This window comes from Nicotiana tabacum, chromosome 18, assembly GCF_000715075.1.
Source record: "Nicotiana tabacum cultivar K326 chromosome 18, ASM71507v2, whole genome shotgun sequence".
In the NCBI taxonomy this organism is placed as follows: Eukaryota; Viridiplantae; Streptophyta; class Magnoliopsida; order Solanales; family Solanaceae; genus Nicotiana; species Nicotiana tabacum.
This window is the reverse complement of record NC_134097.1, coordinates 67,968,663-67,983,333: the sequence shown is the minus strand read 5'-3', so window position 1 is coordinate 67,983,333 and position 14,671 is coordinate 67,968,663. Positions and strand designations below refer to the sequence as shown.

The 14,671-nt window shown below is 35.1% G+C and overlaps 1 non-coding gene across 1 annotated transcript; it reads right to left on the bottom strand.

Moving 5' to 3' along the window:
* Window positions 1–13,919: 13,919 nt before the first annotated feature.
* LOC142173130 (small nucleolar RNA R71) lies at window positions 13,920–14,024 on the bottom strand. The gene has a single exon (XR_012702561.1). It is a non-coding gene; the product is annotated as a small nucleolar RNA R71 (small nucleolar RNA).
* Between the last annotated feature and the right edge of the window lie 647 nt (window positions 14,025–14,671).

The window sequence follows — 14,671 nt, the reverse complement described above, 5'->3', positions numbered from 1 at the left end:
GATTGGAGGTAGTCTTGCTACTTTAGAGTATAGGACTCAGTTGACTGAGCGGTTCCCGCTCATGATACATGCATAGTGATTGGTTGGCTTAACTGTGGGCCTGGGGGTCCCACTAGAGGAAGATATCAACACTCCAGAGCATTCGGTACAGGTGACGAGGAGCAGGTTGTCTAGTGGTTGATGCCACTAGTGAGAATATTGGTGATGACGTTGATGATTGGGATGAGGCTGACCGAGCCTTCTTTGATGAGGGCCACCGTCTCAAGGATTGATCATGGAGTTATTATTCACCCTTTCTACTTTAATTATGCATTGAGGACACTGCATGTTTTAAATGTGGGGTGGGTAACTCTCGTTGTGCATATTAGTAATAGATTAGTAACCATATTAGCTTTTTATTTTTTTTTCTACCTTCTTTTTATTTATTTTTTAGTTTCTAGCTTCTTATTTTCTTTATTGTTAGCTTCTTATTTTACTAATTTAGGATATGTTAGAATAGTATTGAGTACTGTAGTAGTTTTTATTTTTTATTTTTAAAAAAAAAGAAAAAAATAGACTTTTCCCGACGATGGATCTTCTAGACAGTTTTCTTGAGAGATTTAAGTATAAAAAATACAAAAAAGAAATAAAAAATAGAAAAAATAAAAAAAACATGTCTTTTATTTTCCTTAGGAAGTAATAATCCCCCGTGTTTTTTCTTCGTGCCTCGGTTTTTTTCATGGGATGTAACTTGAACCGGGTAGTAGGTTTATTTTTTTACTTTTAGAGTAGTATGTAGGAAATAAAGGAGAGGAAATGATATGATTCGCACCTTTTAACTTGTTTGATGGTTGCATACTTAGGTTCTAGCATGTGTTTCACCTTCCCTTAGCTTTAAATATATGATGATGCCTTGATAAAAAATGAATAGCATATGGTATAACTCATATGTCTCTTTTTCTGGTAGCACTCCTATGTCTTGGTTGCTTGATTTGTATTCACTTTATGCTTTATGCTTAATATATCTCTTGGCTTTGTCAATACTTGTTTGATTGAGAGTCCGAATGAAACTATCCTTAAGGAATCATGTGCCATGTGTGATCTGACTTTGTTGCATAGTCCATGTTATTGTATTTGAGTCTAGAACATGCCCGGAATGTGAAATTGAATCGAAATCCTATGTGTTGCTTGGTTTGAAAAGTGATGTTAGGCTTTGGTTGATCTTTTTGAGTTTTGTTACCTATCACAAATAAAATAATCCCTAGTTACCCTTTTGAGCCTATAAGCCTTTCTTTTGGCGCCCGCATTACAAGCCTATCCCCGTTTTATTCTTAATTGAATTATTTCGATCCTTAGACCTCTTAAAGCACTTGAATTGTAAAGAGAGTGCTAGAAAAAAGTAATTAGGAAACTTTGGGTAGCTTTTGAGTGGAACCAATAGAAGGAAGAAATGTGCACTTGTGCTGTAAATAAAAATCCATTAGCAGCAAAAAAAAGAAGAAAAAAAAAGAGAATAAATGAATAAATAAAGGTTTCTTATTTTTGCTAGTGGATGTGATCTGAAGCAGTACGTAAATAACAACGAAAAATATTCTGGGGTGAGCTTTCTTGTGATGATTGAAGTGGACTGAAGGAATGTTGTGCTTAAAGTTGAATATATGATGTGTAAAAGTGCTTAGGAGGGTTGGCCACTATATCCTAAATATATCCTACACGTCCCTTAGCCCACATTACAACCATAATAAAGTCTTAGTTGATTTTGGACCGAGCAGGCCTACATTAGTAGATGTTTACATAATGGGCAAGCCTATGGTACCTTTTGTGTGCATGTGACTTCTTTGAGAAAGTGAGTGATTTTTCTTCATATGTGTGAGTCCTTAAAATATATTTGATCATGTGATTTGGATGTGCAGACTGCTTACGCTTTGTTTTATTGCGAAGGAACATGGTTTCACAAAGGATAGGTAACATTATTAGACTTCTCTGTTAGATTAAGTATTCAAGCCTCGGGTGCATTGTGACATTGAGTTAGTTTCGAGGCTAGGAATGTTATAATCATGTCGTTCCTGGGTTGGATATTTTGAAATTGGGTATGAGTATGGGAAGTGTATTGTGACCGTATATGCTAGAGCTTAATTTTACTATCAATCGTGGTTATAGTTGTAGTGTGTTGTGAATATGTGGCTTGTTGGGTCCTTGAAGAGGAAGTGTTTGGTTGGTTAACTCGAGGGCGGGCAAAATTTAAGTGTGGCGTGTTGATGTCGTGCTATAATTCGATATATTTTGAAATTATTTACCCTACTTGCTTGTTGTTTGGATTCTAATTTGTGCGACAATTAGGCTTAATAGAGCTTATTTTACGTGTAGGAATGCTTGGACATGAATTGGAGAAACGTTACATGAAATGGTACTTCAGACCACAAAATGGAACAATAAAAGAAGACATGCAAGGTAATGAAAGGTCATGGCCATAGACAGTGGAAGGCCTTGTCCAGGGCACTATCACTGGCGCCCCTGATAGTGCCTCGCACAGAAACATTGGCGCCTCTGACAGTGCCTCACGCAGAAATATTGGCGCCTCTGACAGTGCCTCGCGCCGACGATGCTATCCGAGCCAATTTTATTTCCTCACTAGTTTTGGACATATGGACTTTAGACCCAACCCTATAACTACCTATTAAAGTTAGTTTTTGAGGGGTTAGATATCATTAGAGAGGCAAGAGGTCACAGAATACTTTGGAAGCACGAATCACTTGAGTTTTTCTCTCTGCTTTCCTTTAATTTGTAGTTTAATAATTTTAGATATTATGATGGTTATTTACACAATTATGAGTAGCTAAACCCGTCATCTAGGGTTGACGAAACTAATTGTTGGATAAAGTATTGATTGGTTTTGATATAATTGAGTTATTTTTACTATTTAATTGTTCAACTATGTGTTTCTTGTGGTTAATTGAAGGGACCTTGATTAATCGTGTAAACACTTGATTAGATTGTTGTTGAACAACGTCACTTTCGAGTAAGTTAAGAGATTAATTACTTTAATTTAAAAGCAGGATTAGATTTAACGAAGCTTTGGCGTGATATTTATGAGTTGTATGAATTGTCATCTAGAGTAGTTAGAGAGAATATTTCTAGTAAATTATCGTAATTGATCGAGAGATAATTGCGGTAAACAAGAACTCATCATCTTTAGAGAGTTTTGAGGTGAGATTATAGCAAACGTGTCAAGAATTAATCCGGCAATTGGAAAATCGTAAACCTTAGATCTTCTTATCCTTGATTCAACCTCATTCTTGCTAGTTGATAGTTTTACTATCATGTTTTCATAGTTAAGTAATTTTTATTAATTCACAAATCAAATCTTGAACTTTAAAAGTTGTCTGAGCTTATCACGAGTGATACTGACAAGTTGTGGCAAATAGGTTAGTTCCCTCTGGGATTCAACTCCGGACTCTTGAATCGAATTATTTTTACAACGACTGCTTAGTCCTTTTTATAAGGTATAATTGGGCGTGGTCAATAAGTCACAAAGGTATTATACCCTAATAATTAATAACCTATCCCCATTTTTTACCTCCATCAGTTCGAAAAAAAATAAAAATAAAAACCCTAACCCGACGATTTTCATCTTTTGAATCGCTCGTTCATACTCCAAAATTCATCGGCTTCCATTCGTTTGTCTTCCTTTTGATACTAGTATGAAACATTTGTTGTTTATCTTCAGTTATTTGTTGTTTATATGGGTGCATGTTAGTAATTTGGGTTTTGAAATGTCAGACCCAAATTTTGAGTTTTTTCTTTTCTTTTTTGACGAATCTTTCTGACTTGCCTTTGTTTGTTATCGCTTCGCCTTTGTCAATGTAAGATAAAGTATGTCTGGGGACACCTTTATTCTTGTACGCTTTCATCATGGTGGAACCTTTACCGATTCTCCAGACGCAAAATATATCACCAATATAGAGGTGAACGAATTTTCTATTGATCAGGACAACTTTTCCCTTTTTGAATTTTGTTATTATACATGGGGCTGGGGTACCACACTATTGGTTTTTTTTATGTCTTTAACCCTTATACTAAAGAATTTGTGTTGGTAGAAAATGGCAAATAATTATATAATATTGGTTGCCACTGTACTGATGGGGAATTAAATGTGTATGTTTTACATGTTATTGATGAGGTTGTTGAGATAGTTGTCCCAGCTGGCTATTTATGTGGGCCAAAAATTACTCAAGATAATAGTGACTCAATAAATAATTCATCTAGGGTACAACTGAAGGTATTCTAGATAAGATAAATACATAACAACCTCTAGAAGAGCCTCCACTTAAAGAGTCACAGGCTGGTGTTTCTATTGATAATTTTTCTACTGAAGAACCAAATGTTGGTGCTGTAGAGGATGTTATTGCTGAGGAAGATGGTTCTGATATTACAGAAGATGAAGTTATAAATAGTGAAGAAGGGGTTGAATCAGATATGGCTAGTAGTTAGTCTGATGTAAATGAAATTCTTGATTAGGATGATAGTGAGGTTGATGAAGAGTTGAGAGTCATAAAAAATAATAGGAGAAATAAAAAGAAGGCTAGCAGAAGAAAGAAACAACCTGAAACTACTGGAGTACCTATAAGAGAAGTTGGAATTGATGATGGTTTTGAAGGTATAGGGGGTGAACAAATGACATAAATATGCTGACAGATTAGGAGGTGATGAGGAATTCATAGATAGTTAAGATGCTGGAAGTGATGACACTAGTGAAGAGGTGGATATAGACTTTGAACCAGGTGTTGACATTCCAAGTAGAAGGAATATCACAAAGGTTATATATGACCTAGACTGTGTAGTTTCAATATTTGAATTGGGCATGATATTTGAGAATGCTAAGGTATTTAGGAAGGCACTGACTGATTATGCAATTGAGTACAAGGTTCAATTGATGCTTAGACCCAATGAGAAGCATAGAGTAAGGTGTAAATATAAAAGATGCAGATGGGAGTTGTTTGCTAGTACTGATAAGGATTCTAATGACTTTATGGTGAAAAAATACAACCCTGTTCACAAGTGTCAACCATTGAACACAAACAAGTTGTGCAATTCCAAGTACATTGGTAACAAATTCAAAAAAGAGCTAGATGTTGCACCTTATATGAGGATCTGGGAAATTCAAGAACTTGTTACGAGAATTTAGGATTGTATGTAGGAAGAACAATTGCTTATAGGGCCAAACAAATAGTTCTTAGAAAGTTTATGGGGGATTGGAAGTTGGAGTTTGCTAGACTTTGGGACTATGTTGATAGTATTAAAGAAACAAATCCTAGTAGCTCTTGTTATGTAGAAATTAAAAGAGAATCAGAGCTTGGTGAGAGCTTGTTTAAGTACTTTTATGTTTGTTTTGATGCCTTGAAGAAAGGCTGGCTAGAAGGTTGTAGGAAGATCATTGGCTTTGATTGGTACTTTCTAAAAGGACATTGCAAGGGTGAATTATTGGTTGCTGTAGGATGAAATGGGAATCAACAGATGTTTCGTATTGCATGGGCTGGTGTACACCATGAGACCAAACATTTATGGAGCTGGTTCATTGGACACTTAACGAAAGATCTGCAGCTGGGATATGGTCAAGGTTTAACAATTATGTCAGACATGCAGAAGGCAAATGTTTTGTTATTCTTTCTTATTAATAGTAATACCTGTTTTTTTAAATTTTTAATGTTTTATTCTGCCTATATTTTTATATAGGAATTTTTGGCAGTTGTGAAGGACTTGCTGCCTGATGCATAAGTTAGGTTGTGTTCAAGGTACATATGGTCCAACTTGTCATTGAAATGGAGGGATGAAGAAAGAAGAAAGCAATTCTGGAAGGTTTTAGAGGCAATCTATGTGCTTAAATACAACAAAGAAGTTGAGATCATGAGGAGACTTGGCTCACGGAATATATGTGAAGACATGATGAAGTATCTAAGGGAGGCATGGTACAGATCTTTCTTCCAAAAACATTCTAGGTGTGACATAGTAGAGAATAATATGTGGGAGACTTTTAATTCATGGATATTGACTGCTAGGCACAAGAGTATTATTATCATGCTAGAAGAAATTAGGCATAAGATCATGACTAGACATGTTGATATGATTAGGTTTGTTGAGATGAGGATTTCAGACATATCACCTATGGCTAGGCTAATATTAAAATAGAACAAGGAGTTAGCTAGACAATGCGCAGTTATATGGAATGGTCAGGATGGTTTTGAAATTAAACAGAAAGATTTAAGGTTTGTAGTAAATACTACATTCAAGAGTTGCACTTGTAGGTTGTGGAAGTTGAGAGACATCCCATATGAACATGCATTGTTGGCATATTATTACTTATAGCAGGATCCAGATGAACATGTGGAGCACTAGTACAAAAAGGATAAATTTCTACAGGCTTATGGGCACTTTATTCAGCCAATTCCTAACTTAGAAATGTGGTCATTGAGTAACAATCCTCCAATTGAACTGCCAGCAACAAAGCCAATGCCAGGCAGACCCCAAAAGAATAGAAAAATGCCAAGAATGAACCAACAAAAATGGGGCAAGCTGTCCAAAAAGGAGTTAAAATGACTTTCACAATATCATCAACTTGGGAACAACAAAAAAGGATGTCCAACAAGGGTATGGACTTCACTGCATTTATGTAAATTCACGGCATGTTAACTTTACTATATTTTCTATAACTTCATTGCATTTCTGTAACTTCACTACTTGTTTACTGCACTTTTTTTATTTTATTTTAGAGTATTCCTAGAGAGTCTTCAACAACTGGTAGAAGGGGAAGAGGAAGGAGTAATGCTACACCAAATAGTGCAACTGTTGGGAAAGTGACAATGTTACCCAAACAAGTGTAATGACTGGAGGAAGTGGCAATGGTACGCAAACACGTGCAGTGACTGGAGTAAGTGAAAATTGTACCCAAACAAGTGCAACTACCGGAGGAAGGGGCAAGGGAAAGGGCAGAGGAAAGGCCAGTAGTACAAAAATTAGACCTACTAGGGATGTATTCCCAGATGTTATTCCTCAAACTGCTCCTAGAGGAAGGGTACAATAACAAGAGGAAGAGGAACTTCAACTGGATCTTCACCTGCTGCTGGACAAAAAAGTTCAAGATATGTTGGATTTGAATGCTACACTAACCCTAAGACTGGAAGAGCAGTCCTCAATGTAAGTACAATTCACAAATTTAGTTCTGTTACTCTTTCACTTTTCCCTGTTTAATATTATGGACTTTATATATTTTCAACCTGGTACTACTGGTGAAAGGGTTATCAACCATGCAAGTAGGTTGAGTAGTACCAAAAATGTGCAATCAAGTGATGGAATTAGGCTACCAGAACTAAGATGGAATGGAGGAGATGCAATTACTACTTCCCAACTTCAGAAAATGAGTGCAAGTCGAAGAAACAAAGTTGGACAACTCACAAGTCAACAACCACCACAAAAAGCTACAAAACTCAAGTGATCATGTATTAATCTGCCAAGAAATAGCTTTAGTGACATGGATTTTGTAGTTGATTGTCTTTAATTTGCAGCAATTTGTACTGTAATAGCAATATTGATTCAATAGTGACTTGGATTGCAGCAAGTAATTTTCAGTGACTTGCCAAGAACCTACTGTGTTTTGTTGAACCTCATTTGCGACTATAGTTTGACTACTTGTAATGTGCTGCACTTTTCACATTTGTAAAACCTATTTGGATTATGTGATTTTATTCCTTTTTATTATTATGTTTGAAGTCGTTATCTATGGTTACAAAATGTGTCTTGTAAATTATTTACAGCTTCTACAACATGCTATGAGCAGGTTATATTTTGAATTTTCTATTGAAATTTTGTGATGTTTGGATTACACAATCCCGATTTGTTACCAATTTCTTACCATTTAGTTGCACTACCTAAACGCTAGAATCAAAAAGCACAAACTGAGAATAGACATAAAACATTCATGGTGTTACCAACTTCTACAATCATAAGCACCAAATGAGAATTCCAACAATTGTTTCTTAGAATCAATTCGATCAAAATATGATTAAAACATTGTAAATTATATCAACAGCTAAATATGTTGTAAACATCCTACAACAGCTTGTTACCCAAATTACACAAACAACATCCAAACAACAGAAGGCAACGACTACAAAAAAAAACTCTCAAACACTAAGAACACTAACAACCATCTCACTTTTACACTATCAACCACCTTCAACACTAAATTTTGCAGACAAGTCATAAATAGTAAAATGAATCTATTCCAAGTCCCGGAACTAAAATCTAAATCCGGTAGCTATAAAGTTAACCTACAATCAAACTTCAAAAATGCTTTAAACCTTCAAATTACCAGTTTTCAACAAATCGCGTTAAATCAAGTTAGGAACTTCCGAATTCAATTACGGGCATACACCACCTAAGTTCCAAATCACAACACGGATCCATCGGGGCCGTCAAAATACCGATCAGGGTCCATTTATACAAAATATTGACCGTGGTCAACTCAAATCATTTTTAAGGTAAAAATTCATATTTCTTTAATTTTTCACATAAAGACTTTCTAGAATAAGACACGAACTACGCACACAAATCGAGGGACACTAAACGCAACAAATCGAGGTCTCGAAATACGAAAATAAAGGATAAAACTCAAAATGACCTATCGGGTCATCACACATAGTTAAATTTGCATATAACCTCATCCAATAACAAAGTTCCAGTCTAATGTCATCACTCATTATAAGTCAAGTTTGTGGATGCCATACCTTTCTAAGATTACGAGGTATAATATTTTAGAGAAATTAGAATAATAATATAGCTAAGTGTTATAAAAAAATAAGGAAAAATAATTAAGAAAGAAACAAAATATGAGAAATTATGTAAAAACAAGTAAAATAAATATTAGGAAATAAGAAATAAGGAAATAAAAATTAAATAATGTAAAAAAATATATTAAAAAAACAAAATTTAAAAGTTTGAAAAAATAAATTAAAATTAAAAAAAGAATAGAAATAACAAGTAAATTAAAAAGAATAGAAAAGATTCAAAAAATAACCTGGTAATTACATCATATAATTACCAGCAATTCTCAACTTCTTCTTGAGAATTGCAGAGTGTAATTATACCCCCTCAATTGTGATCAGACAAATATGCCAAAACTATGTAATTACATCCAATTATACTCAAATCTAATTATAGGGTGGCTTTTCAAACATACCCTTACAGATTAAGAGAAAACAACAAAAGAAAAAAGATTGTGTTAACAGTCTTGTTGAATATCATGGAATTCATTATTCATATGTAGAAAGAGTTAAAGATAGCAAATCCCATTGCTTTCAACAATTCTGTCGCCAAAATAGAATTTAACTTCTATACATAAAAAGTAAAGATTTTTTTTTTTTATATTAATTGCTATATATCGCTGTAAATATTCAATTGTTATATTACATTAGTTATTATTTAATTAGATTATCAATTATGTTCTATCATGAAACTTTACTTGTAATTACAGCCTTACATATGCTATTTTTACCTTATCAATATAGAACTTAACTTCTTTACGAAGGATAAGCAACAAATAATTTTAGAATAAAAATTTAATTAGTACCACCTTATCGCTTGTTTGATTATTAATCGTGGGATAAGTTATTTCAGGATTAAAAATAATACCGGAATAATTTATAATTGGCAAAAGATGGAATAGTAATCCCAATTCCCAGGATAAGTTATCCCAGAACAAAGCAGTTAAATTGATAATTTCAGTCAGTGGCGAAGCCACGTAGTCAGTTGACCACCCTTCGCCGAAAAAGTGCATTGTGTATATAGGTAAAATATTACGTTTTAGAGTATATAACACTTATTGAACACCCTTTGCCGGAAATATTTTCACATCTTTCAAATTTAAATACCCTTGGAAAATTCCTATCTTCGTCACTGATTTCAGTGTTAATACAATATACCAAACAATCAATATGAAATAATACTTGAATAACTAATCTTAGTTCAACTAATCACAATATAACTAATAATTCCAGCAAAGCTGGTTTTCAAAGCAGACGGCCCCTTATTATAGTATACCTTATGGTATAATACAACATGGGATTATCTTCTCAGTTTCGTCTAAATTTACCCCCTCTTTTAGTATCACCTTTTTGGATAATGTCTCTTTTAGGAAGACATGGCTGGCAGACTGTTGTCAACCCTTTGCTATTAAGAATGTATTATCTGTATAATATAAGAGATTGGCCAATAACATAAGTATTCTACATAGGATCCCTCCCCTTGTTACATCACTACTTCTGTTACTGTCGAAGGAGTTGACCTAAAAGCATAGTATCTATATCCTCTAATTGGTTTATTTCACTATCCTTGGAATGGCTATAATTAGATACTTTAAAACTTTTTTCTAGAACAAAACTCCAAGTGCAAGAAGTTAAAACCCTAAAAACTCCAAGTGCAAGTGCAACGAAAAACGCTGGAAAAAATAAAACTTTATTTTACAAAAAATGTTACAAGGCTTGGTTGGTTATTAACAAAGGAAAAAAATAAAAGATATTCTATAGTGCGTGAAATACAACATTCGACCTAAATTCATTAAATCTAATGTATAAATTAGTGACGCTCTGCAGTAGTTTGTTATTAATATTATCTAGGTTACCAAAAAAAAAAGAACTAATTATCAACTTTCTTTATATAATATATATATATATATATATATATATATATATATATATATATATATATATATATATATATATATATATATAAAATTCTTGTATAATTTTAAATTCTTAGACTCCCTATTCTAGTCAATTCTCTAGCGCTTGCCTGTCATCATCATAGCCACTCATATCATTTTAAATTGTACTCTATGGACAATTTAATTTGTGTTTCCTCATTTGGTAGATTTCTTGGTTACTTCGAAAGTGAAAATTTGTGAAATTCCTTCTTATTATGGAACGGTCAGAAAAAGTAGTGTGTGTTTTACTGTGAAGCGACGAATATGTTAGCAAAAGCTGATGTACCGCCAGGTGGATGATTCTTAACCGTTGGATCACCTTGCGTGGCCCTAGTTCCTTGTTGTATATGATTTTAAGGGCCGTTTGGTTTCCGCAATTATAATCCCACCTCCAATATATGTTTACTACTCCCTCCGTTCACTTTTAATTGTCCAGTATTCTAGATTTCTATTTTTACTTGTCACTTTTAGATATCAAGAGAAGACAATTTTTTTCCAGTTATACCCATAGTATTAACTACACATTTACTTTTTTTCAAATCCATTTAAAATATGCATCTATTAATATGGGTATCATGATAAATTATGCACTTAATTCATTATTTTTTAAGGGGTATGTAAAGTCAATAGTGGACAAGTAAACGTGAACTAAAGGAGTAATATCATAGTATAACATTTATGTCAATATTAATTAATATCATCAAAAATAAGATAAATAAAATTTAAATTTCATTATCGAATAACCAAACATCGTCCTCTCAGGATATGAGAGGTGGGATTCCTCTTTTCGTTCTCAAAGTGTATAGAAGTGTGTTTGACCAAAAAGTATAAAATCCTTTTGTCGAACTAATCATTAGTAATATAGAAGGTAAATCTTAGTCAAACATAATTAATCCCAGATCTAAATATACAGAGTGCGAAAATGGAAGAAGAATAAGAACGTGTAATATTTCTTAATGTAATAATCGTACATCAAGTATGAAAGATAAGTTTATATCTAGGACAGATTTGCATCACAATCATGGAGCAAGGAAGGGGAAGAGAGAGAACTGTTAGTTGATGACGAAGGGATTCCTCTTGTTGACTCTATCATGGTAGCTATCTGGAATCCCTCCTTTCTCTAGGTTCAGCTCCTCCAATATATATTAACAACTTCCCTTTCACCGACGTATTTTCTTACGACTGTACCCTTCATCGTTTGCTCGAACGTAACGTTTGTTTTGTGATGTAAGCTTTCCGACTATTTGACCCCGGGGATGGCCGAGGTGCTCTTTGCTATCTCGTCCCGTGAACATGATTACGGCTTGATCGACCCCTTATCATTACTCTTAAGGACAACCATCTAGTCAGATTTTGACCCATACAAAGTGCAAATGGAGAACCTTTAGTGAGAAGGGTCTTATTACTGATGATAGGCTATAATTGTGTATTTTAGTCGCTTATTACACTCTAATTTACTACACTTTAATTGAGTTTGAGCTTTAATCGCTAGTGTTTTGCACTAAATATGTGTTTTATGCCTTGTAGGAGTGATTCCGATCTATGTAGGCGTTATGGAATGAATTCAAGTGATTTGGAGCTTTGAAGTCTGAATAAAAGCCCAAGACATTAAGCCAGGATCGTGTTCGGAGGTCGTGTACCAAGTCGGGATGTTACAAGAGGACGAAATAAGTTCAAACTGAGAAAATTACACTGCCGCTCCGCATGGGACGCCGCAAGGCGTGGCGCAACAGTGTAAAATGCTGCCTGATGCGAAAAGTTGAGGCTGCTGATAATTTCCATTAGCGCGTCACAGGGTGCGGCGCGGCTGTACAAATTTCACAAAGCCAGAGTCCTATTTCATCATGAGTGGCTAAACACCCTTTGTTCTGGGGTTGTGATTTAGCCATGAATATTGTTGTTTAACGTTGACTTGACCTTGATTATAATTCACCAATATATGGTTGTTTCTTCAATTCTGTATTTAATTGCTTAATTATCTGGCCAGCAGTTAGGTTCTATTTACTATCTATGTTATGTTTGGGAAAGTCGTGTTTAGATTAGAGAAGAATTGAAGAGAGCATAATCTTAACCCTTAGGGGGAGCGGATTTGTGGTTAGGATAGGAATATACCTAGTCACCGTGCTTAATTAAATATCGTGATCTTAATGCGTTTTTAATAGATTGATTTCATAGGAATATAGGCATTAATCTATTGAGAATAGGTGAATAGTACTTCGGGAGAAGGCTATGAGAGCATTTATCGATTAATTAGCAACCATGAGTGAATTATATGAAAGGGAGAGTTAATGAGAACACAATACGAATGGTGAATCGATCACAATCCTGGAATATTTGTCTCTACTGAATACACAACAATCAACTTGTTACTTAATAATTTAGTTATTAGTTAGAATTGTAGTATACTATAATCATATTATTGGACTTTAATTTTAAGCTAGATTGAATAACAATTTTAGCGATTTAGTAAGTAGTTTAGACAAGTCTCTGTAGGTTCGACACTCAACTTTTGATTATATTACTTGTCGACCACTTATACTTGCGTGTACGTTACAAGTTTTTGGCGCCGTTGCCGGGGACTTGAATATTAGCTACTTGTTAGTTTTTGCTTTAATTGTTTATTTCATCGAGTCTAACGTTACTTGATTGTTGCTCGGATCTCAGGAACTTTGATTGAATGCGTAGGGTCAGAAGCCAAGACTGACTTCAAGGCTTTGATCCTGAACCTGAGAGAACATTTTACAGGAGGTTGAGGGAAGCAAGGGACACGAATAATATTCAAGCACTTGTTCAATTTCCTCTGGACATGGCAGAGGAGCAACCCATGGCTGTTCAGGAGGTGGCGATGCCCAGCATTGCTAATGTCACCTCCAATATAGTGAAGCCCAGGATCACTGGGCACTTTGAGCTGAAACAGAGCATGATCCAGTTGCTTCATGCAAACGGACAATTTATGGGTCTTCCACACGAGGATCCACAACAGCATATTCTAAACTTCTTGGAGATTAGTGATACTTACATCACTAACGGGGTCACTCCATATTATGTGAGGCTCACACTTTTTCCATTCTCTCTGTTGGGCGAGGCTAAGCGGTGGCTAAAGATAGAATCAGGTAATTCAATTACAACATGGAATGATTTGGCGAGAAAATTTCTGGCAAGGTTCTTCCCTTCGGGTAAAACTGCAAAGATCAGAAGTGAGATAGTTGCCTTCAAACAGAAAGCGGGGGAATCTCTATACTCAGCTTGGGAAAGGTTCAAGGGGCTACTCAGAGACTATCCTCATCACAATCAGACGAATGAAGTGTTAGCTCACACTTTCATAGAAGGGCTACATTCTGAAACAAAGATCATGGTAGATGCTACAGCTGGGGGTCAAGTGTTGGACAAAAGCTTTGACGAGATATATGCATTATTGAACAAATTCTCCAAGATCAATCCAGATTGGCAAGAAGATATGGGCAGACACACAGTGCAAAAGTCTGCAGGGTTCTTGAGTTAGATGTCATCTCAACATTATCAGCGCAGATTTCTACACTGACCAATCAAGTCAACCAGATGAACTTGAGTATCAACAAGCAACAAGTATAACAGGTTCAAGCTTTTTGTGAAATATGTGGAGAGGGGCACACGAGTGACATGTGCCCCGCAAACCCAGAGTCTGTCTGCTTTGTGGGTAATTCAAATAGGGGCCAACAAACCAATATGGGAACACTTACAATCCCAAATGGAGGAACTACCCAAACTTCTCTTGGGCTGGAAACCAGGGCACTCAGAATCAATGCAGGCCTCAAGCACCTCAACAGCAATATAGACCACCTCAGGTTGAACTACAAGCGAGTCCTACAAGTCACCTTGAAGACATGTTTAAAAAAATAATGGCTGAACAGCAAGCCCTCGCCACAACAGTGAGAAATTTGGAGAGTCAAATGAGACAGC